Here is a 25,910-nt window from a genome sequence, read left to right as displayed (position 1 = left end):
AGTACGGAAAGCTTCAGACGATTCCGCTGTTGCGTCTCTTTCAACTGGATTTTAATTCTTTTTGAAGGTTGAAGATGGTGTTTTTCGTTGATTGATGGAGCGTGGAACGGGTTATGAAGGTTTCAGTGGGATTTTAGACTAATTGGATGTAACTGGTATTGATTTCGGGGAATATAGTTTGCTCGGAATATCATACTTTGTAGCAGAGTTTGTAGAAATGATGGGAGAAATTGTAGAGTATGTCATGATATTTCTGTGTTTCGAGCTTATCTCGAGCTGTGAATTGTGTGTGTGTGTTTAGGTGGAAATTGTATGGAAAAGTAATAGAATACCGCAGATATTAATGGTAACTTTATTTCGACTTTTAGGGGAAAAGAAATCTAAGTTGACTCTCTTTTTAAGCCATTCTAGATCTACATAGATGTGGAGAAATAAAGTTATCGTAGGTATTTCTTGATTCCGTGATACGAAGTTATTTCGGTACTGTCGTAAAGTTGAGTTTAGCTGATGGAAGAAAGTAGGGTATCGTAAGTTTCGTTAAAGTAAGTCGATTGAGTTGTTCACGAAGCTTCGCGGTTGAATTGGAAACAGAATTGATTTTCTCCGTTCCATCATAGTGATTGGCTTAGATATACCATTTTATCTGAATGTTTGAAGAACGACGAGATCGGAAGTATTCGGCAAAGTAAATCGATTGAATTGTTCGCAAAGTTTACCGAACGGCTAACACGAGGACAAAATTCCGACTGATTTTTTATTGTTGCACGATGTTGATCGCTTTGCTGTTAGTATCACGTTCCAGTTGCTTGATTAAGAAAAACAGAGTTTAGGATTTTTTATGAAACGAAGATTATTGAACTAACGAATTCAAAGCAGCGTTATTGACTTTCTTGGTTCGATGATATCGATTGGTTTATCTTTATTTAGATTTTATTTATTTATCATTTTATTTTATTTTTATATAGCTAATTTTTTATTAAAGCAATTCAGATCTCTATAAAGAGTTAATCTTAAAGTATTGTGTATGATATATTATTGGTTTAGAGAATAAAATACTAAATGACGATAGGAATTTGTTAATTTCAGATCGTGGAAAAGATTGCGTTGGAAATGAGAATGCATATGTAACATCGAATAGATGGAAATGAAATCAAAAGTCAGTTAGTTTGTTTGAAAATGCAGCCGTTCCATTTTGATTCCCTGATTTCGTTGATAATATTCAATTTTCTTCTAACGCGCTTCTTTTTAAATCACTTTCGTAGCCTTATCGCATAAGCATTGATGTATTCTCCACTTTTTAACGTCTCGAGTGTACTCGTGTGGTAGAAGTTAGAAGAATTTTAATTAAAAGATTTTCAGTCTTCGATGAATCTTAATTACTTAAATTCAACTGTTGATTCCTATTCTCATTTTAGTTAAATCGATTTTTCTAACACACCTGTACTAACGCAAAGAAAAGATATGTTTTATTTAATGTTTGGTTAAGTTGATTTAATAACTGCAAAAGCTATGTCTGTTTTTACGCTAAAAGTTTATAGCCTTCATCAATTTTTTATTCATCGTAGCTGTTTAAAGACAAATAATAGAGAACGGACATACGGACTTGGATGTAAAAATTTTTACGATATATTTCATTGTAATGAAGTATAAAAGAACGAACGGAGTAAAAGGAACTACACGAAAAACTTCATTACACGCTACTACTTCCCAAAGAATAGAACAGAAGCGGATAGCATAGAGAGAAAGTAGTTTTATTGATCGTTGTCCAGAATTTAAATTATCTTCATAGCTAAACATGGTATCGAAAATATGAAACTCTTTGGCTTAAAATAGTCGACGGTGAAAAAGTGACAAAGTATGCATTTTTAATTAAGTACATCACTGAGGGGAACGTGAGCAAAGAGCATTGTCTATCATACATTCCTCTGTTATGAACATTCACTAAATACTTTCGATTCCTCCGACACTTTCCAAATAATCGACGTAACTCGAATTGTTGCATAAATTGTAATAATTCATGCAAATAATCTCCTCTTCCTCTAGGCCGTCAATCTCGATTGTACTTATATTCAATTCGTTATTAACTTTTATTAATTCCAAAATTAATGCTACTTTAGTTCGATAAATTCAAAGGAATTCTAATTTAACTGCTTTTGAAATTTCATAATCTTATTAGTAGCATAGCGATTCCAAGCGTTTATGCTTAGTTTCTTTAGACAAATTTAATTTCAATTTTATCAGAGTACAAATGAAATACAAACAGGAAGACAGCTTGTTTCATTACGTTTAACACAGACGTTTTGATAGATACATGGCATCTAGTTAGTAGGATTTAAATTTTATCGGTGCTTCCGTGACAGATGATTAATCGAAGCTCAAGATGACTAATGATTTGGCTTGTGGAAATGAAAAGACGATGGATAGTAAAACATGGTGGAAAGTGTATGGTTCGGTGTAATTGCTTCTTGAGGAGGACTCGTGAATCGAGGTAAATACGCTGTCGATCGATTGTATTATTTTTGTGTCGTATCGCTAAACACGATTTCTTAGGTCGGTAAATTGATATCACGGCGAAAGCTTGTGTAAATTTTTGTGAAAGCATCGTTCTCTGACAGGACAAATATATCTGTTACTCGATACTACTGAAAGGATCTCAAAAGAGGTCATTGTTACTTTAACAGACAAGAAAGAAATATGTGGAGAAATGTCGCGAAATTACAGATATTTTCTACTAAACTTTTCCTTGCAAATTTAATATCGAAAAATTGTATTATTTGAGTAAAACACGTGAATTTAAAAATTGTCACGTTATTTACTGAAAATGCAAGGCTTATTTATGAATTTAAAGGCTCAAAAATTTATAGAATTTGCGAAGTAACTACATATTAACATTTTGCAAAAGATTCGACTTGTTTTTCTAGTTGTACTAGGTTGTAACATATTAAATGTTCAATTACGTTGTACCAATTTTCTAAATTTTGTTATCTTCAGAGATGTATCGTTTTGTTCATTATTTTGAAGTTGAGAATTTTCTTTTTCATATATGATTTCAATCTTTCAACATTTACGTATACAAATATATCTTTTTTAGAATTCAGCGAAGTATGAATCGTTAAAAACTGGGCATCTCATACATTGCAACTTAATATTTCTAAAATTTGAATTTCCATAGTCGACATTTTTGCTTAATACTTGCAGTCTACTAACGAGTAACATAATGTATACTTCAAAGCTTCAAAATGAACGTATTTCGCATGTATTTTTAATTTGCACAATCTCGATTTCAGACCTGAAATTTCTCCCTTTTAAAGGAATAAATTAAAAATATATTTTTATTTTCCAATTAAAAATATTCACATTAAAGGTATTAATTCTTTTTTTAATTCAATGCATTAAATATTCCAACGATAATAAGTGAAATAACGGTTCGTAATTTTGTAATCCTTTAACGAAAGAGAAGAGAGGAAGGCAAAAGCAGCATAGAAAAAGCAAAGCGAATTGATAAGGCTGATTTTCATGCTGTCTCCAAACGGAAGACATGCATCACGCATTCACGATTCCGAGCTTAATGAATACTCATTACGCTTGTGCTTTACGTATTTATACCGTTTTTTCTTCTTCGCCTTCTATAGCTATCTCCATAACATTTTTTCTATGCCTTCGTGTACAACAGTTTGTTATCTCTTTTTAACGTACGACGTGTAATCGAAGGAAACGTGCTACGCGACTCGTAATCCTCTGCGTTTACGATAAAATCATGCTAACTAAGCAGACTAAAGATTCGCGATGCCGTATAATGATGATAAATGCGCGTTACGTGCGAGCCTTCTATATCTTTCGTGAAAATTTCAACGTTCACAACAATTTTAAAGGTTCATTATGAATTTAATTGTTTTATTATACTTCAAAGGCAACTTTTGGTAATTGATTCCCTCGCATTTTGGAGAAGATGAGTTTCAGCGAGCAAATGAAAAATTCTGTCGGTAAAATAATTACTTAGCTTTGTTCTTTTATAAAGCGGGAGATATTTTTTTTAGATGAGGTTTGTCTGTTAGATTGTAAGTGTTTCCATAGAGATCAGAAAGTATTTATAGAAATTTAGTTTGGTTTCATTGAAGTTAAAAGGTATGTGTAAGGTATATATACGTAATAACAAATGATTAAAATAATAAAATACCAGATATTTAAAAATATAAAATATACGAATGGTATACAATGATCAGCAAACGTGAAAATATAGAAAGCATCAAAAATAAAATACATTTTACAAAATTTAAAAGCTATATTCTTTGTTCTATCGGTGTCTACAAAAATATCAATCTACATAAGAATCTACAGTCTAGGTAACTACTTTTTACTTTTTTTTGAAAACTGGTTATGTTAGACATCCTAGACGTCAGTTAACAGTTATTGGTACAGTTACTGCTACTACTACAATTCCTTACAGCGAGTATTTTATTACGTTTTCAAAAAGTTTCTGTAAGAATTGAAATACTTTCGTGAGTCATTAATAGAATCAAGTTTAGAAGAATAAAAAAGAAATGTTTCCGAGAAGTGTATTAAAATCAGATTCTTCCATGAATATGTACGCAATGGTATCTGATTACCATGAAACGTTGCAACGTAAACGTTAAAATAATCCATTTTTATTTTTCAGATTTTTTTTTAATATATCCTAATGTATATTTAATATATATATATAGTTGCTTAATATATACTAAATAACAATTATAAACTGGATTAAAAATTTATTTTTTTACCTGAAATTCAAATTATGCACACATTTAAAGAACATGATATACTATGTAGTACAGACAAGAAATAATATACAGTTTTCTATTGGAGGAAAATAAAGGGAACTACCATAGTCGTGCCATTTCTTGGCAGAAGCCGTGCATCATATGGTTCTTCATTCGTCGCAATCGCATAAGCCAGCACACAGGGGCACAATTGAAACGTGAAACTTAACCGCGAAGCTTTAGTCATGCTCGTCGATTATCCGGACGTAATATTGATTGCACAGCCATGTACTATGCCTGATTATTGCTTGCCGTCTACTAGACCATCCTTCTTGTCATCGACCTTCTTGTGTATTTAGGACGCCGAACTTCTCAAGTTGATTCGATTGTGTAATCCCTTTCAGTAGGATCAAGTACCATGGATCCAATAAAATATAACAATATATATATAATAAATATAATAGATAATAATAATATAAATGTAAACTATAATATGTGTAATAAATTGATCGCGGGTATTTATGCAAATTTATATCGATATGAACTCCATTGAAAAATTGGATCGTACGTAGAGATCAGTTTCGCTTCATAAGGAGTATTCTATTTTGAATAACATGTACATTGCGTTAATATTGGGAAAAATTCGTAGCGTGTTTGAAAGTCGGTGTAATTATTATATTTTATATATTATAAGGGGATTCAGCTCTGAATCGTAGGTTAGGAATCTCATGAATAATTTATTGTAATAACCAGGCTATTTAATGGTTAATTTATCCTGTTCATGTTAAACATTAATTTACCGAAATATAGATACATATTCGATTTAATGTCGGCATTTGATTCGATATGTAAATTATTTTATTTATGGATCGTATAGACCTGATTAATTACGTATTATTTAGTGATCTGTGCAAGTGTTCGTGAAAATACATATAGCGCTGTGGGATTAAAAACCTTGGAATTATAGAAACAGGTCAAGCATTTTACAATAGTTACTCAATTATGTATCGAGTTAATATGTAATGGGAAACTATCGGTCGTGTAATATTGTACAAAAGTATGTATCTGAGAATGAAAATACTTCTATGAAATTTACATTTTATTATTATTGTATCGTTTATACATAATTTAACGTCGTTCAGATGAAATATTATTTGGAGCATCTATATTACACATATACATATTGCAATATGATTATTTTACATAAACTGCTAATTGGTACGTTCCATCGCTGAAACATTAACGTCGTGTTTACAGAAATAGAAACTATTTCTACATTATTTAAATTAGATATCAGTTGAACTCTGTATTTCATATTTATACATTATAATATGATCATTTCACATATTGCAGCAATAATTGGACTACTTCCATTAATATCACTTACATCATTTTTATTTTAAATCGCAAGCGAACGTTTTATTTCAAAGGACATCACATAATTATTGTTCGATACCGCGCCACGGCATATAAATAAAAACTGCCATAAATATCAAAAACTATGTTTCAACCCGGGAAATATACCCATGTATATGCCGCTTCCCTGCATCTATAAGAAAATATAAGCGTCGCACGTCTAAATTTATCGCGGCTCGATCGTACTACTATAAAACATAACGATCCTCTGTGATGCTCCATTCTTTCTACGCTTCTCGTCTTTGGTTTTCACAGTTCGACGGCAACTGTCGATGAAATTTCTACGTGGATACTTTTGAGAGATTCGCCACGAAGCGATGACGCTTTTCTCTTTAGAATTCACGTCTTTGTCTACTTGTCGCGATGGAAGAAAAACCACGCGACGATGAGCTGTTCGCATGGCTCGCACGATGATCCAGACGTAGATAATTTATTCAAACTGCGGCTTAGCGGTGGTGAATTTCCTGTATATGTCATCAAATTACATACAATACTGGTCGTAAGGATTCGAACGAGTTTAGAATTTTAGACGAGCCTGATGATGACTCGATGAAAATGCACGTTTAATTGATCATCATTAGGTAGTTACGTTATACAATGTCTCGAAGATCTAGTTACATTGCTTTAATCAGTGATACAAGCGAAATGTTCATTCCATTATAGTTGAGATTTTAGAATCCTTTCAAATAATTGTAGTAATCTCGAAGAACTATCCTTCCAAAGATATCTCCTTTTTCTTTGACAGGTTGGATATATCTGATATGGTCTAGACGCGTTTTTGAAGTCACTGCCCTGTTGAGAGTACGCGTTTGATCCATTGTCTGTTCCTTCTGAAGAGGTGAGATGACTTGGTTTGCCAAGATCTCTTTGATCATCCTCTCTTCTATTTTAATCAAATCTCCTTTCCTACCATCTACGTAGGTTTCTAACTTCGTAGTAATTTAACATTAATTGGTAATTCTATATACGTGCATCCATTATGATCACTGAATTATATACAGTAGATAACAACGATCGATCTAGAGCCTTTAAAATTTTATAAATTTACAACAAATGCAGATGTACAACGGTGCATTCTTGAGATTCGAATGATTTTTGGTAAAGGCTTAGCTTTTCTTCGGTATTACATATTTTACGCCATTGTTCACAAGCACGTCTAGTATACTAGGACATCTGCTAATCTCACGCAAAACGTAGTAATCAACCCAGATGATCAGGAATATAATTAATCAGTCAGAATTATGTATTCGTGCAAAACAATGATTCAGAATATGTAAAAAGAATTTGCAAAAATTATTTAGAAGCGTTATATATAGAAGATAACCAATAGAAAATTGTATGTCAGTGCCTACAATTTTTAATTTAAACTTCAACTTGAGAAAATTTTCGATGAATTAGGTAGGAAAAAGATTTCAGAGGAATCTGTTGAAAATCCGGATCTGATTCACAGGCTTATTTATAAAATGTACGATAAATATACCAAAGAGCGACGAATTCTACGAAAAATGCCGAGGTTCATCAATGGCGGAGAGAAGAAACTCTAATTATATCATTTATGATCGATAAGATTTTTGTATCATAAGATATAACAAAGTATAAATTCTTTAAATATCAAGATTTCAAACAAGATAGTAACCGTATAAATTATAACAAGTTTCTAAGTTTTTATTTTACATCATATATCTACTATTTTCATTACTTTACCACAGGTTTCATACTTTAATCATCGGCAGATCTAGTGTTAACAAAACGATTATCTAAATCTTCTATCGAAAACAAGAATGAAACATTCGAATAAAATTCAAAAGTAACTTCGTTGGAATAATTGTTACACTAGCAGCATGCGTTTCAGATATTCTTGCTCGTAGTAAAGAAGAGACGCCGAGGCAAGAGGCGTCCCTGAGGATTATCCGCAATCCTGCGAACATTGCACGAAGGTCGCTTTTGCTCGAAGTAAAATGAATTATGCGACCTCCTATGAGGGTAACCGAGGCGGGAACGTTTCCCTTCTGAAATCGGCAGATGGTCAAACGGAAACGACTTTTTACCTCGGCACTTGGTGCCGACTGATGCGTGAGTGTACAAAGGGTGTCCTATTTTTACGTTTGCTTCTTCCCATCGTTTAAGTAGCCAGCATTGTTCGAACGTTTGGCTTCCGGAGTGAGGTGAAATTTAAAGACGATCTGAGAAAAAAAAATGCTACGTTTAATTTTTTTTACAGAAAACCATTAAATTTGGATATATACTAAAACAAGCAAAAGAGATGGAATAAAGCTTTTGAATTGGTTTATTTCGTGGGTAATTTCATGATGTATACTTAATAATAGCATAATCAATCAAATACACGTATTATTTTCAAGGAAACAATCCCATATAAAACAATTTTATTCCATATATAGAGAATAGCTTACTTCGTGTAAAGTGTAAAGCAATATTTAAACATATCAGTTGACTTATTCGTAGAATCGAGTCGGCGCCAGTGAAATTTCATACAATATGCGTCGGACAACAGGCAGCAGTGCTATGAAATTACGCAAATATTGTAATAGAGGGAAATTAGCAGTTTCGTATCGTGGGTAAAGTAAAGTAGCGCGTTACAGTATGACCGTTCGAAGGCGCGGTAATATTCGTGTGAACGGTACATTACAGCTACTACGGCGGATAGCTCAATTATGTCAAAATTGCAAATACGATACACCGGCTGCGTATCTTGAACCAGTTGATCGTGTAATAATAAAAAAGAAGCGGTACCGCCGGAAGTTACAGATCGCCTCGTTATAAAATGGCGTTGCCATGGCGAATAAAAGCAACGCGCGTTACATTGACGTAAAAATGATGGGAATCTTATCTCGGATGCAAACGCTTTCGATAAAGAAACTCTCGTCTCTGTGCTTTTAGAAAGAAATACAAGTTACGTCACGTTATTGTACCATGTTCCGATATATTGTATTTTTCTGGTCGATATTTCATCTTGCTATGGTCTCATAGAAACGAGATGTGCACCTTAATATCCTCTTTTATCTCGTTATTATCATTCGGAAAGGAAAACGGTAAGAATGGAGAATGCTGGAGATTTTTGAAGAACGAACATGGTACGACAAAGAATTTTATTGTAAGAAGAGAAGTCATTATTTCAGTGAAGAATTATAATTGGTATAAAATATTGATAGAATATTAGAATTAATATAGAATTATAGGCTGAGATACCTATAGTCGCTAGCTGTAGTCGACTAACGAATATGTTTTCTTGCTGAAGCCGTTAACGTTTCTGTTTCCTTCTAACAAATGATAAATTATCTACTACCGATGTAACGCATGATCTTACATTATTAGGTTTTTAGGAAGAATTCTTTCTCGTGTACTTCATTTTTACATGAAACGTGAAACAGAACGGAACTAAAAACCTCGCAACCACTCATCATACTTTATCTTCCTCAAGAACCTTCAACCTTCGATGACGCGATATTTATAACGAACCACCCTGTACATATTATCTTCAACTGGATCATAAATTACGGAACTGTGATTTCCCACATAGCTCGAGTAATATTTTGAGAAATAAAAAAATCCACCCAACGACTATAACACACACACACACACACAAAAGAAAAAAGTGAAAGAAACAGGCTACCCTATATACATGCACGCAGTTCGTACGCGTGTGTTTGGGCGTTTGCAGGAGGAATGCGTGCGTACGCCATGAGCGACGATAATAACACGATGAGAATTATCCCACGCATCGTGGTTAGGCGTACGAAGATAGCGGCCGGGTGTTTTCTAGTTCGAGACCCGTTTTCAACTCGATTTTTCCCTTCCTCCCCTAAGAGACGAGCGTCGCGGAGGCCAGTAAGAAATAGTTATTACGGTAGGTTCGATGCCCACGGGAAGACGAGGAATATTCCGCGTTTCCTTTTGATCATCATCGCGTGATCCGCAAGCAAACACGGTCTTCTTCTCACCGTTATTTACAGCCCCCGGATATGAATCGTCCGCGGGGCGAAAATATTGCTTTCTGACTTGGAAAATGTATTTGCTTTGCGTTCGATCAAATATCCATAAGTTTTTTCTCCTGATTTTACTACCTCTACGGAGGATTTTATGGAACGCGGCGGAGATTCGTTTAGATGATTTCGGCTGATAGCCGTGTAATTAGTTCCAATCACTGTCTTATCTTTGGCTTGTGCAAATGTAGGAAAACACGACGCACGATCTTGTTTGTTGGCTTTTTAGATGAATATAATCCTGATTATGAAAGTTGGAATATAACAACCGGGTATTTTTAAGCATTTAGATTTAACGAACGGATGCTATTTCTTAAAGATAGATACGTTTTCATGGTTGTTATGATCAGATGTTCAGATGCGAATTGTATTTTGTTCGACCAAACGTAGGAAGTAGTATTCGCTCTCTTAGTGACACGACGATACATTTACATTCGAAACTTCGCTCAGAACGGATGGTTAAATGTTTTTCATCGAAATAATCAGTAGTTTTGGACGGTTGTTCATTATTATAAACAAATCTCTTTGTTACATACTTTATTTTATGAAATATTTCGTGATCACATATTAACTCAGGATAGAATAAAAATAATGAAATCGCTATTATATCCTGCAAAAATGTGAAGACTAACAATTTCCTTGTAAATATATTAAAAATCATTGTACAGTGATAATGTACGGTCCTGGGCGTCGACTCAAGTGTACACGAAGTGACGTTCTCCACACGAACGAAGTACCTGTCGCAGGTGCCCTCCCCGGTTGGAGGACTCGACGTAGCTTGAAGAGGAAAGGGAAAAAGAGAATGTTGGAGATCAGAGGGTCGCCACCCTTATTCACTCTTTGCGCTTGCTCTCGAGCCGTGTTCCATGGTTTTGATCCTCTGAATTCGCCAGCCGAAAAAGTCGCGCATAGCTTCGGGTTGTTTTAGTTTCGCCAAGTATTAAAAATGTCTGTCGACGACCATGCTCTCGCTTCCGTAAATATTGAAAGTGGTTGCAGTTTTTTCCATTTTTGAAAATTTGTGCGTGCGAAACTGAATCCCCAAATATCTTTCGACCTGCATCATTATTGTTTCGAATGATATTTCTATTTTGCGTATTCACCCATTCATATCACAAATATGTAAAATAAATTAAGTTCGTTCAGAATTTGTTCAAGGATTGTTAAACGATATCTAATACTGGGAGGAAGATTTTGTTTCCGTTGCTCAACGCTCTGTATTCGAATTTTTCTTTATACATAAGAAAAAGAACCGACGGTTGATTACATCTCATCGTCTTAATTGGAAAAGTAGAAAGTAGTAATTGGTATGGTATGAAGGAAACTGTTTGATGATAATGAACCTCCTTTAGACAGTATTTTTGCATAAAAAGCCATAAAATTACGCAATTAATTATCAGAACGCAGTTTCTTCGCGTGTAAAACACACGGAAGAGTAATAATTGGGTAGCTTCTATAATTTTATTTAAAACAGAAAGAAAATTGCTCGTAACTGTATCAGTTGCGGGAGGCAGCCGTACCAAATAAGTTTCACGTTACTCGGTTAGACATTGTCTATTGTTGGGTAGTTTCTAGGAGGCATTAGTACTCGCAGAATTGCACAGGATTCACAAAGAAGTATGGCAACGAGCTTCTCTAGCGATTATCACGAATTTTCCCAACTATACGCCGATTACCACGTTTTCCATCCGCGAAGCCTGCTTTTCCTTCTCGGTTCGCACGCGTACAACTACGAAATAAATATAGTTGGACCTCGGTAACTCATGGTTGCGATGATCAAATTTTGAGTTACAGTAAGGTACAGTTACTTGAATTACCTAAACTTCGATGTTTTAAAGTTCAAACTTGTAATTGGTGTAGAAGAATCAAGCTTGTTGTATATGAGAAACCATTGATCTTTGATATAATAATAATAATAATAACTTCCCTTTTGATAAGTAGATTTTATTTCATAAGTTTTTATTTAATATTATTTAATAATAAGTAGTTTTATCTTCTTAGGAAATAGGATAGCCAAGTTGTGAATGCTAACTAATAACACTAATAACGAATACTAATAACACTAGTGCACTAATAACGAATTAAATAGTCTGTCTGTAGATGTAGGTAACGTGAAAATTGCTCATAACTGAATTTGACGAATTACAAGACTAATTACATAGCTGACTGTCATAACCATATCTTACCTTCCACAGAGGTAAACAACTTGCAAAGGTTGGGCTTCTTTGAATTGGAGTAACACACATAAACGCACGTGTAGCAAGTAATTTGAGATAAAATAAGCTCGTATTTCGGCTAATACAGGTTTACACAAGGAAGAAGAAGGGAATGTATAAAATTGTGACGTGATCTTAGAAGGATTTTTGAATCGTCGAGAGTCGATTGCACCCTCCACGTAGGTAACTTTGCCTCTGTCCGCGAAAATCTAATTACAAATCGTGGCTGACAATTTTTGCTGTTTCCGTTTGTTCCGTTAACTTCTGTGGAATAATTGACTTTTTCGGTGTAATTAACACGATAACGAAATAAACGAGACGGAAATAAAGCGCTACGCAATTGGGTTACGAGCAAGCTTCTCTGCTATTTTAGCGAAAACGAGCGTAACTTTTAGATCTTAATCGGGTTGGTTAAATAGCTGTCGGAGCAATCCTTCCTCGACTAACTTTTACTATAGTAGATACGTTTGTTTGCGGAGTAATTAGCCATTTCGAGGAAAGATGAGAGATTTTTGAGAGAGAGAAAGAGAGAGAGAAAGAGAGAAAAAATATATAACGATGTAAATTGTGCAATACGTGCGCGTACGAGTCGTAACATGAAAAAGACGAGAGATAATGTATATCGATATTAATATTAGAGATATTAACTTATTTCGAGGTATTTATAATTTGTTTTGGAAGTTTATCCGGATGTTTATACTTTTCTTAATTGAACAGCGAATAAAGTCCAGATTGGAAAGAATTTTGGATGAGTAAACTGTTGGTTAAAGAAGTGTCTGCAAGTTTTCTTGCTGAACAATCCCAAACAACCTTCGAACATATCTAAGAAACTTTGGTAACAGTGAAACTTCAGTTTTCTTCAATATCGAAGTGGTACATAAACTAAGGAGGGCAGAGTAACTTTTCAAAAACTAATTTTATCACGTAACTATACTGTTCACAAGGAACTGCAACCAATGCAAATATTTTTATCTATAATTTCGTAAAATTGCATGCTGTCCAAACATGCAAAACAAACAAAATGTCCAGTCGAAACAGCGTAGTTTAAGAACGAACGAGGATTGGATTCAGACAGTATTTATATTAATTAGTCCTAGTTTTTTAACTAGTTTAACCATAATAATACTACGTAGCGAAATAGTTACGATGGAGAAAAGTGTTCGTTAATAAAAAATATCATAAGAGAACAAATCGAATAGATTAATGTATAAGAGACATGGACCATATCCATATTAACTTATCTCGTAATAATTGTTCGCGTAGCGACATAGTAGCTAGGGCTGGGGCAAAGTCGAATTAATAAAATGTTATAAAAGAAAAAGGCGCGTAGATTAGCGGGAGGGACAGAGCGTACCCGTTAATGAGGATGTACGCGTATTATGATGGCGTAGGTCGGTCGTTGCGTTTCTAATCGTTGCGTGTGGGGTATGTTGGCAGTGCTAATGGTAACGGTAGCGTCGGCTTATTACGTTGACAGCGATGCAGACACGGTGGTAGTAGGCCAAGGATCTCTCCAGAGGTCGGCCCTCGTTTAACAGACAATCAAAGACGTTCGATAGCCGCGTTTCAGCGTCGTGGAGGCGATTAACACTTGGAAGCGGGTGTCCTAGAAATCTAGGATAATTCAGGTAACGGGATTCTTTCGTAATCGTGTTAGGAAAGAGTTCGCAAAAAAAAAGGACGAGAGGCCGACAATGTCGAACGAACAACGTACCGTTCGTTCGAGCGTGTTTTTTTACCGATTTTTCAAGTCACGCTGAATTTGAAGCATTCGTGTGCGCTGAAATGAAAATTTGTCTAAAAAATTGTCATGGCCAGTTCGGTGTAACGTTTGGATTATCTGTTTTGGAGAATTTGGGTTAGTTTATCGGTGCTTGAAGTAGTTTGTTATTTTGTTAAAAGTTTGGTATTTCTAGATGGATCGTTTACGATTTTTGTAACATTGATCTTTTTTGCGGTGGTGTTCTGTGAAGTATAGAGAACATAAAGTATGTATTATCTTACCCTTGCTTCAGTAAGCAAGGAACCTACGTAATAATATATTTTCAGAAAAACTTTAACATAAAATTCAAACAGAAATATGAAGCAGATCTGAAATATCAAATATGAAAAATTTGTTAACAGAAAAATATAATTCATATTAAAATGGGATAGAGAACGCAATGGGGTTAGAATAAAAAATATTATTTCTGATATATTGATCGACTCTAAAATTCCACATTGCCATCTTCTCCTCTATACGTAGTCGTAATAATAGCACATCTGTTGTTCACAATTTTAATAAAAAAGGAAGAAAGTTTTCAGCACTGTTTTTCGATCGAGTCTCTAATTCCTCGATTCAGGTTAATAATGAAGTAGCCGTATACCACTGTTAGCTACTTTCTTTATAGGGTTTCATAATGATTGACAGTGCGAAGCGGGACAGTCCGTGTTTGTCAGCAGTTTGTCGCTGCTTCTATACCGTAGGGAGCTGAACGAACGATCTAGATTGAATCCAGAGATGCTGTCAACGATATTGCGGACACCGTTTGGTGTCACAAAGAACCGTTTGTGTGCGGCTGCACACCGCACTACGATATGCCCCCTCGTTTCGTGCATCGTTCCAATCCGTGCCACGTTTTATAACCCTTTTTCTCCCTTGATGTCCTCGCGTAACGCGATCGAAGCATGGAATACCTGTTACGATTACGTATTCCACCGTCTTTTCGTTGGTCGATTTAAAGGATTTACTTTGAGAGGTAGCATCAATATTTCTCGTATCAAACATGATTTAAGAGGTCGTGGATATTTCATCGAATGCATAAAGCAGGACACGCTCGGATATTTATTCCAGATTTATGAGAAACGAAATTGAACGGAGGAACAGATTAAACTACCATTGGCATTACCACTGATAAATGTCGAAGATACTGTCTACTTGTAAAGCAATTGCAGGCAGTAGAAGCGATGTAAAGTAATATATTGAAGTTTGTGATGTAATCGACAATAGTGATATAAGTAATATAAGGTAAAGTGATATAGATGACGATTAACCTGGGAGACATTATTGAAATTGTGTTGGATATAGGTCTATAGTATTTGAGAAAGTCTTTCTAACGGAATCGTTAAAGAAATAAAGAAGAAGATGTGATTAGATGGTTAGCAAATTATCATTAATGGGATTCAAAAATAGCATAATTAAATAGAATGAATAAACGAATAAAAGAACCAAAGGTGAAAATTCAAATTTGTAATGTATTTAATAAAGTGATATTAAACATGCTGTTAGAGAGTAACGATTAAGTATGTCGAAACTGAACGGAGCAAAAGAAAGATGGTACAAAGAAAATGATAAAACTTCAGTTTTTTTCGATTACGAAATGGTATAATACATTGGACGTTTAGCTAAGGAGGACGTTTTGTAAAAGCCAATTTTAGCATATAATAATATACTATGCATAACTGTACCGGTCACAAAAGTTTTAAAACGACGGAAATATTTTTATTTGTAATTTTATAAAATTACGTCCGGCCCAAAATAAACGAATGCCCAAGCGAGATAGTATAGCTAAAACGGAACGAGCTAAGATCAGATTAAGGCAGTATTTTTATTAACCAGTCTTAGTTTTTGAACCAGTTTTCAAATAATTATTCAAAAACAAACTAGAGTCCCATATTATTACCATTTTCTCTATGATTCATTGGATTTTCATGCTACGCAGGATTTCAAAGTACCAAAGTTATCTGATGCAACGCTTAATGCCGCTAATAAAGGAACGTGAAATATTGAAATGCGATCCTACCCGTTAGGGATTAAAATAGATACGATCTTGGATTAAGGTAATTAATGAGTTTGTTGTCGAAAACAACGAATTTACGGGACAATCTATGTATAATTTCCGCCAGAAATTAATAATATCAGGCATTTTGTCCGCTGATTCATTTGTAAAATATTCGCATTGTTAAATGGCTAAGTTCTTTATGATTCCTGTGATTCATCTGATGAAATAAACGTCCAACTCTACAAAAAATATCGATAAAAACGTTTATTGTTATATCCAATTGTTATGCGCGAATAAGTTTGATCTGTTTTTGCCAAAAATAAAATTTACCAAAAATTCTTTGGAAACCTGTTGAAAGTTGCTACGAATCGGTTGAATTTACTGCCTATTAAATATTCATTATTTAACAATAAACCGACGTAGTTTCGCGCAAACGCAGAACAAACGATCGTGCACGGACATCTCTGTATCCTCGAGCGAATTTATGCGAACGATTAATCTTTCGGAATTGTAAATTGTTTTTTACGTTTCACGGTTCATGTACGAACGATGATGTACCCTTAGAGTCGTTACTCCGCAACGATAAGCGTAATAATTCGTTTTACGCTCTCTGTTACGTTTCTGCTTTACGTTCACGGAATACTTTTTTCTGTGACCGTCATGCTATGATTACGTCTCTATTTATTATAATTTGCGGGTCATCAAAATGATCAGCCAATCGTTTCTGGTTTTTCTGAATTCACGGCATTCGTACGAAGTAAACTGGCACTGTCTTTCAATCAAAGTTTAATCATAAAATCTTTTTGGTACATAATAAAACAATATTGGATTGTGACATAAATTTCGTGCTATTTTTATATTTATTATGTAAATAGGACGAATATTTGTTGCAATGTAATATTTTCTTTTATGAATTTTGTTCATTGGCTCGTATTTTACGTCGACTCGTAGCTTGGAAATTTATGCTATCGTTATAGTCAGCTTCGATGACATTTATAAAATTAATTCTTATTTTCATTAATTGAATATTAATTTGTGATATTCGGCGACTAATTAATTTACAATAATTACATTATTTTATCGGTATAATCTTAACCCAATTTATGTAACAAAAATAATAAATGTGATTGATGATACACTGGCCATGCAAATCGTGTATCTTAACATAATTGAAATACATCTACGCCCATAATAAATGATTCACAGCATGATGAAACGTAATATCTAGCAAATGGTAAGTGGAACGTAACATCGTATATAGAATTGCTCTAAAAGAGCGAACTATGTACTACATGTATGTAACATCTTCTTTATCAAACTTATAATGTCAAATGTTATCGATACGTTCCTGAAAACCTTTCTGTAGATAATCAAACGTAGTAAAATGTAATTGTCGCTGTAAAATAGCGAAATAGATTAATCAAATATAGGAGTAAATCATGATAATTGATAAATATCGGAAATTACATGATTCCTTTAATGTACATTGATCATTTTAAAAAATTGTCATGCTTGATTTAAAAGTATTTAGCTGCAATAAAATTATGAACGATGTATGTTCTATTTTACATTGTTCTACTAATAAATATATAGTGCAATGTAGGTTAACAAAATTTATTGGTTTACACGGTGTCCGACTGTTAACTCAGGATTGTAATATTCAGGGCTATGTCTGGCACATACTATTCAATCACGATTATCTTCAAGTTAAATATCAATCATTATTATTATTATATGCGCTCGGGAAATGACAGAACTTTTATTGCATTTTGGTCTTTCTAATTTTGTATTTTAATACTTCAGGGATTCGCTAAATTTCAGGAGAATGTATTAAGATAAAACATTTTATTTTATTTCGCTGCTGTACCGTATAAATGTTTGCAAAATCGTATCAAAGTTTTCTCAGAAAAGAAACTTTTTTAATAATTTTGCAATAATAGATTAAACCAGAAATAATTTTTTTAAATGTACGTTTGATATTAAGCGTATAAAATATCAAATATACGGGATATCGCGGGAACGTATTTTTAAATTAACACGTGTATGCAATATTAAAAAGATAGGCTTTCAAGGATAAATTAAATTCACGAAATAATTAAACGTATGAAGTTTTCATCGTAACATTATAAAAGTAACATTTTGAGTAAATTATGCATGAGAAACTTAATGTAGAAGTAAACCTAATATTTGTGGGAATCTTAAAGAATTAGTTTTAAATTCTTTCCTAAAATAGTTATTAGACAATGAACTCATTGTTCCGGTGAAATCAACAAATTCCTTTTCTCAATATTTCGTCGTGGATTCATTTCGATTATACGAGACTAAACAAACGAGACACGATAGCGGGCCGAAAATGTTACGACTGGTAATTCCTCATGTTAGCTTCGCGTTGGTCCGGTGCACTGTGCCTTTAACGAGACGCGTTAACCAGTCACCGGTAAAAATATCTCTGTATATAGGCCATGTACCGAAAGTTCATCCCGTATAGTGAAAATGGGAACTGCAAGCTAGATAGACCGGCTCTAATATCGAATGCATCAGCGAGCTTGCATAATTACCATCTCTAATTTCGTGGAATGGCGCGTCGAGGTGCGCGGACATCGCTGACGTTCTACGAATGAAATTAATCGACTGGACAGGTGTATATTTAATGTTTTTTCATTTCTTTTAATATCTTTCATGCAGAATAAAAAAAAGGGAAACAAAGAAAAAGAAAGACACGTGGAAGATGAGTTGTAGTACAGACTAGATATTAGAGAGCGTTAAAATGATTTTCTTTTTAATGAATTGCACGATGTAATCAGGGTGAATGACGTTAGTGGATAATTTAAAAAAAAAAAAAAAAAAAAAGAAATAAAGAAACTTGCGAGGAATATCTCGACTCGAGATACGTGTAGTCCTTTTTTTCACGATCATCTAAATAGGTGTAATTAATTACGTAATCTCTGTATCATTCTTCGAACACGAAATCCTGTAATTAACGCTGAGCACCGCGATAGTATCTCGAAGCAGAGAAATTTCCTCACGTGTATTTCTGCGTGTCTTCCTATGCAATAATAGTGAAAAATCAACGCGTTTACGTACAATGATAATAAATCGCATTTTATGGTGAACTTCCTGATTTAAGAAGAAGACTTTAATCTTCGATTATCGGTGGAAAAATGTTCATAAGTAAATTACGTAGGTATAAATATTATTTTATCTTAGCCTTTGTTCAGTAAGTAGGTTTTCTATCACGTATTATTAAAGCGCGGATATTTATGCGAAATCATATTTTTACGAAGTTCGTGAAAAAAATGGAACGTAGATAGAAAATTGTTTTACTTTTTAGACATTATAACGTGTACTATGGATATTTTATGTATCTTATACATTACGTGCGTTTTGTGCATTCTTTGCAATTCTAATTTTCCACAAGTACGTAAAAATCTATAATCTACGTATTATCAATTTTATTTACATTATCTATATATCGTTTTAGACCTCCGTATTGATATTCGCTCGCTTCCCCAATTACTTCTTTGTCTTCTTTCGCTTGTTCGCTCCTTGCCTTCGCGTCTGTTTGTTTCTATTTGCAATTTAGATCATCTTCTTTTCTCTTTTTCTGTCTCGTCTCTCTTAGCCTTCTAGCTAATTCAGACTTTTGGTTGACCTGTTCTCGTCTATCAGCTCTTTCTTTTACGCTGGTCCATTGTACAAATACATTACCATTTGAAAGACTAAAATTCTTTTTAATTTTGAGTTATCGTTTACAGGGGAAAAACAAAATAAAGAATTATGCTTAGCTATTTCTTGTTTTCAGTAAGTTCATAAGTTTTCCTTCTATGGTACGAATATTACGAATACGGTAATGTTTTATTGCTTTCTATTCTAATTAATGAACCTTAAACGATTTGATGAATTATAAAATTTTACAATTCGAGATTATTTTCGAGCATCGTGCGAATAATTCATTTCTTCAAAGATAATTAAATTTTTCCAATACAAGTATCGAATTGTTAAAAACTTCTCCTGAAAGATTTTTCTGTTATAGTTATACGAATTAATTAAAAATATTGTATAAATTCAAGCATCCGGCCATTGGAAAATCCATATTTACTTTTCACTAAATATATGATTCCTAATATTTTAGCGACAATACATATCAAAATTAATTCAGTACAATAATAAAAGTAATATATAATAAAAACAAAATCAACGAGAATGATAGATAATAGATTAAATTCTGATATCGAATTTTCGATATCAACCCAGATCAAATTTCAATTTCATTTTACGATCAAATTTCATTGCTATGTACTCATCAAAATAATAGCTTTTATTTGTAATCGAAAATAAATGTGTCGATTAAATTTTTACATTCCCATTCTAAATCAAAATTCTCGAAATATAATAAATTTATAATCGATTTTTTGGTATTTATTAAAAATGTTTCCTTCTTTTCGAAGATTGATAAATACGCATAAATTAAAGAGTAATTGTCAATATTTGTTTGGTAGATCCATATAATCGAGTCTGCACAAATTCAATATCTTCATCCAAATTATAAACGTACATAGGTGAGCCACGAAACCGATAGTCACTGTTGGTAATCGATAAGACAGAGAGAGAGAGAGAGAGAGAGAAAGAGAGAGAAAGGGAGGTGATCTCGACGGTCGAGATCCTGAGGACGTTTCTGGCTGCGCGTACGCGCTGTTTTCTTCCTTGACATTCCGTTTCACGCGAGACCATAGTACCTATACGGGCACGGACGAGTTGTGAACGAGACGCCGGCTCAGCAAGTTTCTTTTTGAAAGGAAGAAAGAGTCAGGCGGACTACGCAAAGATGAAGAAGCAGGGGAAGGATAAAACGAGTAATAGGAATCCAAACAGAAACGATCCGCAAGGTCGATGCAGCCCGTTCCTCTCTTGGCCTCTCTTCGGCTTTGCTGCTGTTGCTGATGCTTCTTCTGCCTCTTCACCACGTTTCCCGACGCGATCCTCTTCTCATTTTTATCGATTATACGATTTAATTTTCTGCCACGACTAAAACGACGGAAACTCTTTTCGTATACTTTCCGACTTCTTTCGAAATTAGAAACTGATCTCTCGAATCTTAAATCGCTTTTGCTGATTTAACGCGAAGATATGTCTCCGTGATTGGAATTTTTAATCTGGATCTATTTTAGAAGAAATTATTAATCGAAGGCAGGAGGAGTGTTTCATTGAAAAAATTGATTGGAATTGATTTTCATTGGATCGATTAAAGCGCAGCTATAGATATATTACTGTTTAGGTATGTAAGTAAGTATGAAAATAAATCGAAATTCTGGTAAAATGAGATTGAGATGATCTTAATTACAATCCTAAATATAGATTTTATGAGTTCTATGGAATGAAAAACTTATCTATAATAAATACTATAATATAATAATCTATAATAAATAATAAATAATAAAAGCTGTGTATTTTTAATTGACATAATCATCCATTTATACGGAAATGCTTGAACCATTGAAACTCTAAATAAGTAATACACGTGAAGCTTCCCATAGCAAAAGAGTAGAAAAATATATTTTAAAAACGAATCGTTGGATTGTTAAGAAGATTGATAATTTCAATCAGCAAGGTTAATTACACCACGGATGTCAGCTAGAGCTCGTATAAAAGTTTACTAGGCAGCATATCAAAGATTGAAATTGTCTCACCGAAGAACCATTGTTGCGAAAGTCCGCTCTAGCACAGCTTATTATCAGCCTCTGCTTCTTCTGTCTCCGTTTTCTGCAAGGATAGAAAAGCCAGATCCCGTAGGCCCTTGTTATATACGCGGTTCACCATTTTAGATCCCGCAAAATTGCGTCCCGTTGATAGAATAGCTGGAGTCGGCCGGAAAAAATCGTCGCCCCGTCGTCGTCGATTACTCCAGCAACATTTTGCGGACTATCGGCCACCATTCAATTCGAAAATCACTGCTCAGCAGCTGTGTATCGTCGAATATCGTCTGGCATAAAAGAGTAGATTTTAATCTGAAGTTTAATATCTGCCTTGACTGCGCTGTTTCATGAAGAAAAACGACGCTTGCTCTTCTACGTTAAATTTTTCAATATGCAAATGAAATTGATTTACGATCTTTTAAAACTTGGAATTTTTAGATCCTCGAATTTATGAAATGTAGAATTTTCTAAAATGTAGAGTTTCTATAATTTGACGGTTTCAATACTTGAAACTTTCTAATTTTAAAATCTGAAACGTTGAACTCCAAATTTTTTGCTAGGTGAGTTGTTAAATTTTTAGATAGTTGGATTCCTAAATTTTGCAATTATTTAATTTTTACCTCTTTAAGTTCTTGAGTTTCTTTGATTTCAACGCTTTTCGTTTCGAACGGGAATTGTAATATATGGTGTAAAATTTTCTAGCAAAGAATAGGAAGAATAATGCATATTTACAGAATAAAACGGGAAACTGTTAAATGTATGTTTTGTCACGTTACTGCGATTTATGATAAATATTTTATATAGGCGTAAAGATGTATAATGGCTACGAAGAATTTCAGCATTTAAAGGAAGTATGCTCGATATTTCAAATGTTTATACTAAAATGAAGGAAAAATGCACATCCGTTGTCGGAGGAGAAGACGAAAGAAAAAGGACAAAAGAATCGAACGGAGCTTGGACACGTCTTATGAATCGATCGGTCTTCGTTTTCAACCGGAGCAACTTATTTTTACGCCTTTCAGCGAGAGATGCAGTGCCTTTAATTATGTAGAGAAATGTTCATCATCGGAAATTTTATGCACCATTGACGTCAAACAGAAATGTAAATAAAAGGCAAGGCAGCTACTATTTTCCTATACTATCGTAATTTAATTGCAACACATTTCAGAAACTCAACATTCACTTTGTATTTCTCTTACTAAAACCATATACTTAAACGTTGGTCTAAATACTGACGTTCAGTTTAATTGCAGAAATCTCGGATTTCAAATTTTTAGAAGGTTGAATATTTTTACACTTAAGGAATATATTCACATAAAATATACATAGTTCTTGTATAAATCTCTCAAATGTCGGATATTTAGATCTATCGGTTTCTTAATTTAATTACATAGATGCACGAGGTACGGCGATCGACTTCAGTCTCAAACGTTTTCTTTTCAACTCGTCAAAATTCGATTTCCATTCATTGAAAGTTTAAGGCAATATTATATTTTTACACCTCTAATATTCACAATCGCATACACACATATAGAGTCTTTTAAAGCAATTACGCAGCTGCGTTATACGAGGGCGCGGCAGCAATTTTCTTATCGCGTTAAACGAGTACCGCGTTAGATGGGGTTCTACTGTAATGTAAAATACTAAATAAATAAAGATTTGCTAGAATCTTCCAATAAATATAATAAGTAGGTGCAGATAATCGCAGCAACCGTGTATGTTCTATATGATATGAACATATATATGATATGAAAATCACGAGGGCGCAGCAGCAATTTTCTGAGTCCTGTTATAGCCAAGCGTTCTCAATAAAGCAAGATCTATCAGAGTTTTCGGTAATTATACAGAAAAAGGGTGCACCTCGTCCATTTTAACGATTTCGAAATATATTGCCGAGATCAACATTCTGAACAACTTTTTCCTATTCACAAAATCGCGTGAAGCAAAAATTACGTGAGGTTCGCGCGAAGCAGCCGGATATTAATCTAACTTTTTTATTTATGTTACTGATGATCAGCATCAACGAGTTAAGTTCAAATTGGGCTATGTAAAAATATGCTAGAGTGAAGCATACGGAAGCTAAGTGTAATTGAAGTTTTTTGCGAATATCTCCGAGGACGAAGGTCGAGTGAGGCGGTTACATAGGAAGTAGCTTGCTCAGAATATCGAGCTTGGTAACACATTTCAAGCTCATCGAAATCTGTGAACTATGCTCTTTTCTATATAATTACCGAGTTTTTCAAAAAATGTAACAAGCAGATGCAAATGATCTCGGCAACTGTATCTACACCCATATGGAAACCACGTCAAACAGACGAACTCCTCGGTGGCCTGGCTTGTTCGCAATGTTCATCCTATCTGCGCCACGCGTCTGGCAGTTTATCAAGTTGATTTGCGGGATCGACGCATCGCGGCATCAGATCGCGATACATCCGCGACCCGGTCTCGTTCTGCGCGGTTCAAATGCCTCCGGATCGGTCGTTACGTTTCATGGTTGGTCGGTTGTGGCAGTGGGTACCCGCGTCTCTGGCACGGCCTCCCATCCAAAGGTTGTTAGGTATGTGGCTCGCGTGACGTTACATACACCAAGGTCGGAGAATAAACCGAGAAATCGATGCTTCTCGTTCCCTATATTCGTTTTCGACGTTTGTTAGTCGCCGTCTGTTCTCCAACTGGCAGTCACGTTGTTGCGTCGCACAGGAATAATAATTCCTGTTTCGATTGTGATGTGTAAACTTTATCACAACCGTTGGTTGGGACACGAGTACGATCCTCGAATTGCATTTTGGAAGAAGTATGGCAATGACTGTCGCAGAATTAGGACTAACTTATACATGTATAGCTAACTATATGTAACTACAGATATATACAAAAGATATAACTTAAACTTGCTTATGCACATACATAAATCATACATTATATATACACATGATTCATAAAATACATGTACTAAATTCGTGATATAAGTAAAAATAAGGTAGATTCTATGCCATACGAAAGAGAATGAAAATTAAAAATATTAAAATTGTATTAGAAGCCTCGTGTTGAGAAAATCGAATTTAAAGACCTGTAAAGTATACACCTACGTGTTTCTCATATATCAACGATCAAAAGAGACTGGAATATTAAAGAGTAATTTTCGAAATTGTTGACAAATCCACGCCAAGAATAAGATCAATTCGTACGAAGAATAGCATCTCGAAAAGGGATTGCTGTTTGCACACAGGATAATACCTGTATGATCGATTAGTGTTTCCTTTCTTAAGTGGTCAATACTTGTTGTAACACTGCATCGATGAAACGTCTTACAACTACGAAGCGAGTATCAAATCGTACGCTGTTGAAGTTTAGCCATAATTTTTTCAAACAACTTGCACAATGCTCTAACTAAAGAAAGGCCCTTCGACTCTCAAAGAAGCACCTTCTTGATGACACGCTACGGTCAAATATCCATGCCTCTGACAACGTTTCATTTTCGTAGCTCAAATCCGTTCCATTCTTCACGATCCGATCGCGAAAAGGTCGACGAGCCTATTTCCAGTTTAGCCGCCTATCGTTTCACCGCATCTATCCGCAGGTGCAGCATGCCTTAACGAGCGACTTCCGTCGCGTTTATAATTCATCCTGCAACGTTGTTTCGCGATTCATTCATAATTCGTAACGGTACCTGTTTCTTTTCCTTCCAAACGATCGTTTCTTGACTCGATCGGTTCTCGTCGTGAACGACGTTCGTTTGGCGTTTGAGATCTGCCTTTGAGATCTTCATATACGCATTCTATGCCTCGGTGCTTGCGTTTCAAGTTCGATCTCCATCGTCGTTTGGAAACAAGCTTGAATTACGATTAGTTTAGTTTGGATGGAACGGAAACGAAGGTGCACCGACGCTGCAAGTCGCTTCACTTCTAAGTTTGTGTTCGATGGCTTCGAGATGTGCGTTCATTCACTGTTTCGAGATACCGTGAATATTCAGCCATTTGAATATGCAACAGAGTATAATTTTCTCCGATTGATTTAGCCGCGATAGAGAAGTCGTGCGTTGGTGTACGTGTGACTTGGTCGAACAGCGAGTTTGTCGCGTTTGGTG

At 34.6% G+C, this 25,910-nt stretch overlaps 1 protein-coding gene across 2 annotated transcripts in view; it reads left to right on the top strand.

The window, feature by feature from the left end:
* LOC138182067 (rap guanine nucleotide exchange factor 2) overlaps positions 1 to 25,910 on the top strand; it is a 247,751-nt gene that overhangs the window by 21,892 nt on the left and 199,949 nt on the right. The gene's annotated exons all lie outside the window — the stretch shown is intronic.

This window comes from Bombus flavifrons, chromosome 7 (assembly GCF_040668555.2).
Source record: "Bombus flavifrons isolate JBK064 chromosome 7, iyBomFlav1_principal, whole genome shotgun sequence".
NCBI classification, from domain to species: Eukaryota; Metazoa; Arthropoda; class Insecta; order Hymenoptera; family Apidae; genus Bombus; species Bombus flavifrons.
This window is presented reverse-complemented; position numbering and strand designations above follow the sequence as displayed.